The sequence below is a fragment of the Balaenoptera borealis genome (genome assembly GCF_965194805.1).
Source record: "Balaenoptera borealis genome assembly, chromosome: 17".
In the NCBI taxonomy this organism is placed as follows: domain Eukaryota; kingdom Metazoa; phylum Chordata; class Mammalia; order Artiodactyla; family Balaenopteridae; genus Balaenoptera; species Balaenoptera borealis.
The window spans coordinates 78,754,432-78,766,603 of NC_138876.1; the positions used below are offsets into that span (position 1 = coordinate 78,754,432).

Genomic DNA, 12,172 nt, shown 5'->3' on the forward strand with positions numbered 1-12,172 from the left:
GCGGGCGGGGGCAGGGGGCGGGTCGGCGGGAGGCGGGGGCGGCGGCCGAGCGGGCCGGGGGAGGCAGCGGTGGGCGCGACGTCGGCGGCGGCGGCGGCGGCGGCGGCAGCTGCAAGTTGGGCTGCAGGGGCAGCGCATACACTACAATGGCTGCTGGAAAGAGGCGTAAGGAAACAATTTCCAGGCCCGCCGCGTCCAGCCCGAAATATGAGAAAAAAATTATTAGAAATTCCGCGGGCGGTGTAAAGGCGGCGGACGGGCCGGAGGGAGGATGTTAAAGCCCCGCGGTGAGTTCTCCCGGGGTCCGGGGCGGCGGAGAGGCGTTTAGCGGGAGAAATATCAGGGTTATTTAAATTATGGGACTCGCCGAGGGGGCAGAGGAGCCGCGGCGGCGGCAGGAGGAGGAAAAGTTTGTGCTACTCTCAGCCCCTGCTCAGGACCCCAGAGAGAAAAATAATAATAAAAAATAAAATAAAATCATTCAGCGGGGGTGCGAGGACTCCCGGAGTCGCTGCTGACAGGGCAGGGGGCGATGCGGCTGGAGACCCGAAGGTGAGGTCGGTGGGAAAAAAAAAAACCCCTTTATTCAGGGTCTGGAAAGTTTGAAAAGTTTTCCTCCTCCTCCTCCTCCTCCTCCTCTCTGGTGCTGTGAATATTGTGACAGCGGCAGCGGCAGCAGCGAGAGCGGAAGACATTAGAGACCCGAAAAATAAGGGAAAAATTAATATAAATTCAGTTTTACGAGTAAACTCTCCGCATTTTCCACCAAAACATCCCGGGGGAAGGTCGCTTCCCAAAGGGCCTGGCGGAAACCCGCAGTCGGCAATATTTGGGGGGCACTTTGAGTGACTTGGGGGAACTTTGCCCCTTTTTCAAAAGAGGTTTTTCTTTTTTGGAGAAACGGATTTGTTTTTGCCCTTTCCTCAGGTGGGCGAGTCGGGGTCGGGGTGCGGGGTCTACGGGGAGGTGTGAGCCCGGGGTGTGTGCCTGCGGGAGGAGGGGTGGTAAATGAAAGCAGGAGATCTGCACAGAGCAGGGACAGCTTGTTGTCAGTATCATAAACAACCAAAATGGAGGGAGAACTCAGGCATATAACCAAATAAAAATTTTTTAAAAATCGCAAAAAAATCCCAAAAAATCCGGGATGCTCCCCGTTTTCTCGCTCAAGGTAGAAGGATGAACCGCCTTTCCCCTGAAGCCCATTTTGACTTTGCAGGGACCAAGGAGTTAATATTTATTTATTTTTTAAAACTTTCGAAGGGCAAAAGCCTTTTATAACTCAACCGACAATGAGAAAACGTGAAAATCCGATGCTCGAGAAGGAGGGGGAGGGAGGGGGGGAGGTGGTAGTGCAGAAACTGCTAAACTTATTGGTAATGTGGACTGATCTGAGATAAGATAAACACTATATTTGCTATTTTATAACTCTCTTTTAATGATCGTTGCGGGGTTTCCCCCCCCCCTCCGTTGGAAAAAAAAGTGATGCCATTTTCTTAATAGAGTTAATATGTGTGATTGGAAGAATAAACCTTTCCGGCTTTAGATGGCATTTTCGTCGCATTTATGCTTCAGGTTTTGTTGGTGGCTCCCTCGTTTCTTCAGACTAGGCTCTACAGAGGAGGGGTAGAGAGGTGATGCTTCACACAGAGGCTGGTGTGCAAGGCTGGAGCACCTTTTGGGGTGGGGTGGGCAGCTGCTGGGTTTATCCCTTCCTGACACGTTTCCTTCACCTGCTCATCCTCAGGAAAGAGTGTTCAGCTGAGGTTTTCTGGTTTTACGTATAGAAAAGGATGGTGCCTCTTGCATCACATTGAAGTTAGTGGGAAAGTGCTGCTGATGTTGGTTCCACGTGGGATATGGGACAGAGCAGGGCATTTTAAAGGGACAGCTTCTCTTTTCTTATGATTTTCATCACCTACACAGAATCCCTGCGTGAGGACCAGATGCAGAGGTTCTGGGAGGGTGTGGTGATGGAAGAGTCTCCTCTTTCCATTACTCAAATGCACCCACCTTTAGCAGTGATGGAGGGAAAGGAGGGATAAGCAAGCCCAACAGAAGATGGATATTGTGAAGATCAGTTTGTATCCAAGCTGTTCTTTTGTGTAACAAGCCCTCCCAGGAACTTTGCATGTTACATTGCTTTGCTTTGGAAGCTGATTTTGGAAGGAATTGTGGAAAAATGGGAATAGTTTAAGGTGTGTGGTGTAATGGTATAGCATTATTGAACAGCTGTGAATTCTGTGCAGTGAGATCAAAGAGCTGTGTATGCCCATAATGTGATTTTACAGCCATTTTGTAAAAGCTGTAAAATACCTAATATTCAATTTGGCTTAAGGTACATTGAGGACTTCTGGTTGAAAACTGCAGACAGAGTGGTGGAGATTCTTTTACACTGTAGGCAGGAGACATTTCTTTAAGGGAAAAAAAGCACATACACCAACACCATGGAAAAGTTTACGCATACCCATTTTAAAACCCCATCCTATACATGTGCTGTAACTCTGCGCCTTGGAAATTGAAAGGTTTTAAAGTCCTGTGACCTAGCAGTTTGCATCTTTTAAGTTGAATTTATTTGTGTTATTTAACAGGAAATGTTTACTGATCATAAACTGCTATTGACTCCAATGGCTTAGATTTTCACAGTATTTCCAAAATTTAAAATGTGTAGGTTGTTTGCTGTCCTCTATTGGAGATTAAGGTTAATCTCGAATAGAATTTACTTGTGTTCCGTTTTCCACAGGTATATGAAGTTTCTGGAATAGATGCCTATTTTCCCTTGTTTTTATGATTTATAGAAATGGATTAAAATTAGGGCTGGATTTTTAGACTTCTTATACAGAATATTTTTTCTTGCCATACTGTACAAATTATTATTTTGAAGTCTAGTGTATGTTAACCTGTGTTCACCTCTGAGCTCTTATCTGCACCTTTCTGTAAACATCTCCATGATAGCATTACATTGGTGTAGTGTGGTTTCTGATTTTGGAAGCAATTGCAGCTTTCTAAGAACTCATTAAAAAATTAATCCCATGAACCACTGTTAAATCAAAATTGATTGGAAAGTGATTAAACTGTCAATGGAGAAGAGAAACTCCCCCCCCCCCAAATAATCTTTCCAGAGGTTTCAGAATGCCATTAATACTTATAAAACCTTTGAAATTTATCTTACATTTTCATTGTATTTTGGCTCAAGACAGTTACATTGACTATAAATGGTCAGAATTCGGCTATGTGTTTAAAATAAGTGAGACTTTTAGATCTTGAATAGTTGCCACTTTCACAAACCAGATACTAATATCAATAAATTCAGTTTCTGTAAAAGTGAAGGAAAAGTATTTCTTCCAGTTACATTAGACCATTAGGTTATTGAGGTTGCTTGGACACTTCAAGTTATGATTAGTTTACTGTCAACCTAAATAAAAGTGCTGGTATTGTGATTTTTTTTCTATCTCACAAAGATTGGTATGAAACTTACTTCATGTTTGGGTTTTACACAACTAGTTACTTTTCTGAATCAGAAAATGCACTCAGAGCGCACAAGTATAAACCTGTAATTCCTCAGAGAGTCTTATTTAGATAGAGCATGATTACTAATTTGAATTGATTGTACTGAGCTTTTTTAATGCCTAAGAAATACTACCTGTTGAACATCTTTTTTCTGAAGCTACCATTAAATTGTACCAATTTACAGAAATAACCTAAAGTTATTGTATACTCAAAATCTTTATTTCAGTTAGAATTACAGAAACCTCATAGGCTGAGATTCTTATTTGAAATTTATATGCCTAATTTTGCTATTTGAAATTCTGTAAGGTATTTAGCTGCTGTGGAAGATGATTTATAAATTTGGGCTAATTCTGATAAAATTCAATACCTGCATATTTATTATAACCTAAATATTTTAATAAACAGACATCTTACAGCTAAATAAATTAATGAATGTTTTTATCAACATAGTTTCAAAATTTTAAGGATACTCTGTGTTTTAATATCATACAAAGGTGTTCTTTTTCTTTCCTTTGTTTTTAACATAATCCTGGTTGTCACTGCATACATTTTGGTTTGGTATTCTGGAAATTTTCCTTTGTAAGGATTAAATTGTTATTTGCTGAATGAAATACAATGCTCCTGTCTTTGAGATTTGAAAAGCCCGAGAACTGAAACATGTATCTATAGCTATCTTTGAAGTTTTGTTTTGATAATCATTTGCCCCTTAAGCTGTGTAATCAAAATATTGGTTCCTTCCAGGAATGTTTTAATGTTTTTTATTTAGAATCTTGTTCTTTGGAAAAATAATATATATAAAAAATTACCTGTTACACACACGTGCACACACACACACACACACACACGCACACACACACCCAAGAAAAAAGAAAAAAGTTCTACTGAATAACTTTACTTACACAACCTGGAATACTTGTTCTTTTTGATGTGTTTCCAAATGTATAGGAAATAAATAACAAATTGTCCTCTTTATGTTGATAACGTCTTAGATTCTTAAGTTATTTGAGTAGGGAAGAGTTTCAGAAGAAGGAAGGAACAACTGAATCTGTTCAACACAATCCAAGATAATGAATATGTTAAAGGTAAAAGGGCTAAAAATTGTCCCTTGAGCCATTTTCTAAATGCTTTAAGAACCTGATAAACACCTTATCTGAAACATCAAATACTTTAAAAATATATCAGACACTGCAAAAGAACAAAAATGGACCTTTGATTTCTTTAATTTTAACAGGAATTAATGTAGGCAGCATATTTAACCAATTAGTAACTGTTTAGGTAGCCTTGGAAAAGTATTTACAAATAAGTTAAATGTGAGGGCAGGGTACATTGGATTGATGAACTGTAAAGTTAACTATGATTTTAGAATCCATGCAGGGGAATTCTTGCCCATTGTACAATAAGACCACTTTGGAGGCAACTAATTTTTACTTTTGTATGTATTTCAGTCCCTAATTTTTTTTTTGAAAAGCCTGAACCTGACATCTACTGTGTTACTACTTTTCATTTATACAGGGCAATTTTTATATCTCATTAGCAAATTTAATTTTTAAATTTAATTTGAGAAATTAAATGCAAAATTTGAGACCATAACATTTTATGAAAGTATTGGTGTGTACTTCCCATTTGCAGTTATGAGAAATACACATGTGTGAAAGCCTGGCAGAAATGATTGCAGGGCCATGATTTGATTTTTGCTTTTAAATCACTTGGCCTACTGCCCAGTCGTTTGCATTCTAGTCTGGGTGCCCACCTGTCTCCACCTTGTCCCCCAAGGGTGGTACTGACAAGGGTATAGTGGCGAGGAACTGCCAAAGGTGCTTTGGTATTTTTGTTTTCCGATTTTGTGTATGTACTGGTGTTTGTTGTTGTTAAAGTGTTAAGGTTTTTGCTCTTTTTTTTTTTTAATGCTTATCAGAAAACAAAATCACAATTTCAGAAAACAAATAATATCTCATTTTTAAAAAGTGAAGTGATGTGATACTGCATTAAAATTGTTAGTGTTTATAAGTCCCTGGATGTCTTGTAAACAGAGTTACTGCAGGGTCGTGGTATTAAAACTAACCACAGTGTGGGGTGGGGGGGATTTGAGATGGCAGCCTAAGAAATGGGTATGCCTGCACAGAATGAATGAATTCAGGCAGTTATGTCCTAGCTTAATAGGAGAAGCAACTGGCTTGAAATGTTTCCCTGTATTTTTTTTTAAGTGAAAACTTTTCCTAATCTAAATACATAGAAAACCTAGAAATATGAATGTGTTAGAAAGCAAAAGTGTCCTTTTTTGATGTCTTTAAAAAAAAAATGAGTTTTCAATAATGAAAGTGTATTACAAGAACATAAGTATGGACTAAAATGTCCAAAATTAATGGGAAAGAACTAGAGGATGAGAATATCAGATTAAATAATAATCATGGTAAATCTAAAATTTGACTTCTGTGAATAAAGAATAACTAAATGCAAAGCAAATAATAATAAATTTACCCCCCCCCAAAATGAGAGTGATAATTGGGGGATCTATAAGAGAGTATTTGTAATACAAATTGCTGGTTTTATAACCTTTTAAAAATAGATTCCCCCAAAGTTCTCCCTCCATATCTTTAGACCTGTATTAAACTAAATTAAATTCTAAGAATAATGTGTAGTGGTTATTTGGAATTCTTTATTTTTAAATAAGGAAAAACGATTTTTTGTTATTTTTTTAAAAGATTAAAGATTATTTTAAATGTGTACCTAAGTGAAGTGTTCTGAAAAATCTTAGAAACTGTTGAAAATTATTTTCTTCATTCTTCATCAGAAAGTTTAAAACTTTCTGTTAAGTTAATGAAATAAATTTTAAAACCTTAGTGTAAGAACAGTGTACTTTGTGGACTTTTTTAGGGCAATTTAAATCATTTCTTACAGACTTCATAACATTTAAAAAGCTTCTCACAAGGTAAAGATAAGAACATTCACAAACTTGTTAATTTCTGGAATGTTTTTAGGTGTAGGCTGACAATTAAAGGAATTTTCCTTCCCATTTACTAATTAGCAATTGATTTTCTGAAGGAGAATCTAGACCTGTTACAGTATTATGTTCGGGAGTGGGCTTTTCCTTCAATATCAGAAAATATTTTGAGGGTAGAGGAGGCATCTTTTCTTCACGGGTCTCTACAGAGTGTGATGATCTGCCATTGCAGAGTCTTGAGCGCTACCTTTTTTTTGAGAGTGAGAGACTCATTTTAGGCTTTCAGATATTAAATGTTTGAATTATTTTCTCAAACCAGTATTGGAATTGCACATGTGTTTATTGATTATTTATGATATCCTATCTTTTAGTTTCTGAATATGGGAATGTTAATTCTCAGATGAAATGCTACAACTAAAGGGCTGCCATCTGACTTTTTAAAAAATTATCTTTTTAATCAGTAGTTTGACCTTAGAGCCTTTAATTTTGAGATATATTTTTGGAGACTGTTAAACTAGAAATTAGAGAATGAGGAATTTAGTCCCTTTGTCTAATAGGCAAAGTTAGAAAAATGTTTTAGTCAGTTTTGTTCATTTGAAGATACTTTAGCAAAAAGTTGATTGACTTGTTCTTGATCAGAAGAATTTTAAGAAATTGAACCTGAAAGCTTGAGGTAGTTCAAATGTGCAGGTTCAAAATAGCACCAGTTGAATTTTAGCCTGCTAGATTTTCTCAATAACTTGATTTTATTTTCTTGTATTGTCTTAATGCTGGAATTACACAGAGCCTGCATCACTTTTCATCATACTCCAAAAGAGTTATAGTAATAGGTTTTATTTTTATCAATTTTAGGCAATGAAATGAAAATACTGTTTTATATAAGAGAGCATTACCTTTTTTAAGCTACTTTGTGCAAATTCTCAGTTTCTGTAACTGTTCCATTCCAAAGAAGAGAAATTAGCTCCTTTACCTTAAAACTAAATTTGCTCTAAATTTACAGTTTATGGGAGGGTTGTCACTTTAGATATTTGGGTAAGATCTATTATAACCTAAAAAATAAATATTAATATGATCATCATATCTGATTATAAGCTACCTCTCAAACATGAATTTGCTTCCCTTGTACTTCTAAAATTATTTTCTAAATAAAACTGAGAAAATGTTTTTCATGTGTTTTTCTAATTTGATATTGTCTGAAGTAATTTAATTGGGTAAAATTTCAGTTTCAATTATGTTTCTCTTCTAATATTAATAGAATTTTACTTGAAAATTACTATTCAAATGCACAGTGTTTCAGCACTAAAATAGCATTAGATATATAATAAAATAGGTATGTTGATTATACCAAGAGTGGTGGAAGCAGCCCTAGTAGGTCTTATTTGGAATAGTTTAAAATGTTTCCAGCAAAGTGCCTATGAGTGTAAGGCATACCTCTGACAGCAGTTAGTGATATTTTATGCTTTTCTTTTTCTGCTTCATAAAATTTGAGCATCCTCAGAGCTACTGCCATGCAAACAAATAACTGATTTAACTATGCCCTGTGTAAAGTACACATATCAGGTTTAGCTTCTAATGTAACTTGCTTTAGCTTTCTTATAAGAAAATTGTATAAGACAGGTATTCCTTAGTAATAATTTGGTATACATCACATCTTAAAAGATATTACAGGTAAAATATATTATCATAATCATTTACCCAAATCAAAATGAAAGTAAACTATCAAGTAATCGTTTTAATTAGACATAGAATGAAGGTTTTAAGTATTGAACAGGATAACTTGGTGTACTGCTGAAATATAGGGAATTTTAGTTGAAAGTTGTTTTTGTACCCGAATCTATTTTTGTGTGCCTCGAAGTTTGTAAACAAAAGTGAACACATATAAAATCTGGCAGTTTATAGAAGTTCCTAAAACATCTATCCTTTGACAGTTAATGAAAATGTACTTTTCAAATACGTGGGCAAAATTACTTCAAAAATCATAACATATTCAATTATTATAGTTATTTTTGAAAGAAAAATGGAGATGAATGGTTTAGTATTGCTTTTATCTACATCAGTTGAATATTCATTATATTTGAATTTTTTAATCATTAAAGCATTTAATACTCTTAGGGATATTTTGGTGTTTTTTTTTTTTACGTAGTGTAACAGTGTTTTCCTTAAAACCCTTTCTTTTTTGGACATTATAACCTAATTAAGACAGTTATTTCAAAACTTTAACTGCTTTTATTTAATAAGAGAATTCCTGTTCCCTAGATCATATTATTCTTAAAAGAAGTTCCTATCTTGAAGCACCCTTAATCTAGCTCAGGTTATCTTTTTAAATCTATACTACATAGAAACTTTTCTTCTTCTAGAGTTAGGCATTTATCGCTATGAACTTACCTCTTAGAACTGCTTTTGCTGCATCCCATCAATTTTAGTATGTTACCTTTCCATTTTCATTTGTCTCAAGGTTTTTTTTAAAAATTTCTCTTTTGATTTCTTCCTTGACCCATTGGTTGCTCAGTAGCATTTTGTTTAATCAACATATTTGTGAATTTTCTGGTTTTCTTCATGTAATTATCTTCTAGTTTCATACCATTGTGGTCAGAAAAGATGCTTGATATGATTTCAGTTCTCTTAAATTTATTGGGACTTGTTTTGTGGCCTAACATATGATCTGTCTTGAAAAATGTTTCATATGTGCTTGAGAAGAATGTGTATTCTGTTGCTTTTGGATGGAATGTTCTGCAAATACCTGTTAATTCTATTTGGTCTAATATATCATTTAAGGCCAGTGTTTCCTTATTGATTTTCTGTCTGGGTGATCAGTCCATTGATGTAAGTTGAGTATTAAAGTTCCCTTCTATTATTGTATTGCTGTCTATTTCTCCCTTTAGGTCCATTAATATTTGCTTTATATATTTAGGTGCTCCTATGTTGGGTACACAGATATTTACAGATGTTATATCTTCTTGTTCAAATAAGCAACCTAACTTTTAGGGATATTTTAGGAACTAGAAAAAGAGCTCAGGGAACTAGAAAAAGAAAGGAAGGAAACATCAAAGATTAGAGAAAAAATGAAATAGAGACTACAAAGATAATAGAAAAGAGCAATGAAACTAAGAGCTGGTTCTTTGAAAAGATAAATAAAATTGACAACCTTTAGCTAGACTCACCCTGCCCAGAAAAGAGGACTAAGATAAATAAAATAAGAAATGAAAGAGTTGGTACAACTAATACCACAGGAATACAAAGCATCATAAGAGACTACTATGAGAGAATGGACTTGAGGACATGGGGAGGGGGAAGGGTAAGCTGGGACGAAGTGAGAGAGTGGCATTGACATATATACACCACCAAATGTAAAATAGGTAGCTAGTGGGAAGCAGCCACATAGCACAGGGAGATCAGCTCGGTGCTTTGTGACCACCTAGATGGGCGGGATAGGGAGGGTGGGAGGGAGACACAAGAGGGAGGGGATAGGGGGATATATGTATACGTATAGCTGATTCACTTTGTTATACAGACAGTTACACCAACAAATGGACAACCTAGAAATGGACAAATTTCTAGAAACATACAATCTACCAAGACTGAATCATGACAAAATAGAAAATCTGAACAGATGGATTACTGGTTAAGGAGATTGAATCAGTAATCAAAACCTCCCAACAATCAAAAGTCCAGACACCTTCACTGGTGAATTCTACCAAACATTCAAAGAAGAATTACAGGCATGCCTCATTTTATTGTGCTTTACAGATATTGTGTTTCTTACAAATTAAAGGTCTGTGGCAACCCTGCATCAAGCAAGTCTATTGGTGTCATTTTTCCAACAGTATTCACTTCTGTGTCACATTTTGGTAATTTTCACAATATTTCAAACTTTTTCATTATTATTATATTTGTTATGGTGATCCGTCATCAGTGATCTTTGATGTTACTATTGCAAAAAGATTACAACTCATTGAAGGCTCAGATGACGATTAGCATTGTTTAGCAATAAAGTATTCTTTAATCACATTGTTTATCAAGACACGATTCTATTGCACCCTTAATAGACTACAGTATAATGTAAACATAATTTTTATATGCCCTGGGAAAACAAAAAAAAAATCATGTGACTTGCTTTTTGCAGTATTTGCTGTATTGCAGTGGTCTGGAACCAGTCCTGCAATATCTCCGAGGTATGCCTGCAATTCCAGTCCTTCTCAAACTCTTCCAAAAAGTAGAAGAGGAGGGAACTCTTCCAAACTCATTTTACAAGGCCAGCATTACCCTGATACCAAAGCCAGACAAGAATGCCATAAGTAAAGAAAATTATAGCCAACCAATATCTCTGATGAACATAGATGCAAAAATCCTCAAAAAAATATTAGCAAACTGAATTTAATAATACCTTAAAAGGACCACATTCCATGATTAAGTGGTATTTATCCCAGGGATGCAAGGATGGTTCAACATCCACAAATCAGTATGATACATCATGTTAACAAAATGAAGGACAGAAATTATATGATCATCTCGACAGATACAGAAAAGGCATTTAACAAAATTCAATATTCATTTATGATAAAAAAAAAAAAAGCTTTTAACAAATCAGGTATAGAGGAAATATACCTGAACATAATAATGACCATATATGACAAGCTCAGAGCTAACATCATACTCAGTGGTGAAAACCTTTTCCTCTAAGATCAGGAAAAAACAAGGATACCCACTCTCGCCACTTTTATTCAACATAGTATTGGAAGTCCTGCCAGGTCAGTTAGGCAAGAAAAAGACAATTGGCAAGGAAGAAATAAAATTGTCACTACTTGCAGATGACATGATAACTTTATATAGAAAACCCTAAGGACTACCCCCAAAAACTATTAGAACTAATAAATGAATTCAGTAAAGTTGCAGGATACAAAATCATTACCAAAAAAATCTATACATTGCATTTCTATATACTAATAATGAACTATCAGAAAGAGAAATTAAGAAAACAATCCCACTTAAAATTGCATTAAAAAAATACCTAGGAATAAATTTAAGGAGGTGAAAGACCTGTGTGCTGAAAACTATTAAGACAGTGATGAAAGAAATTGAAGAAGGCACAAATAAATGGAAAGATATCCCATGCTCATGGATTGGAAGAATTAATATTGTTAAAATGTCCATATTTATTTGCAGATTATAAAGCAACCTACAGATTCATTGCAATCCCTATCAAAATTCCAAAGGCATTTCTCAGAGGAATAGAACAAACGGTTTTAAAATTTATAAGATGCCATAAAAGACCTGGAATGCCCAGTGGAATCTTGAGAAAGAAGAACGAAGCTGGAGACCTCACACTTCCTGATTTCAAACTATACAAAGCTATAGTAAAAGAACAGTATGGTATTGGAATAAAAACAGACACATAGATCCATGAAACAGAACAGAGAGCTCAGAAATAAACCCACGCATTGATGGTCAATTAATACATAACAAAGGAGCCAAGAATATACAGTGGGGAAAGCACAGTCTCTCCAATAACCCATGTTGAGAAAATTGGATAGCCACTTGCAAAAGAATGAACTTGGATGACTATTTTACACTACACACAAAAATTAACTCAAAATGGATTAAAGACTTAAACATAAGGCCTGAAATCATAAAACTCCTAGAAGAAAACATAGGCAGTAAGCTCCTTGGCATGGGTCTTGGCAATGATTATTTTAATCTGACACCAAAGGCAAAAGCAACAAAAGC

The 12,172-nt window shown here is 35.5% G+C and overlaps 1 protein-coding gene across 7 annotated transcripts in view; it reads left to right on the plus strand.

Moving 5' to 3' along the window:
- The first annotated feature begins 58 nt into the window (after nt 1–58).
- Nucleotides 59–12,172, plus strand: part of PLAG1 (PLAG1 zinc finger) — a 51,245-nt gene continuing 39,131 nt past the window's right edge. For 5 of the 7 annotated variants that reach the window (XR_014236718.1, XR_014236719.1, XM_082364750.1 and 2 more), the window contains exon 1: nt 59–287. The gene's annotated coding sequence lies outside the window, so the exon portion shown is untranslated. Of the gene's footprint in view, nt 288–9,959; nt 10,243–12,172 lie in introns of those variants that run through there. The other 2 variants (XR_014236720.1, XM_082364751.1) reach the window with 2 other exon arrangements.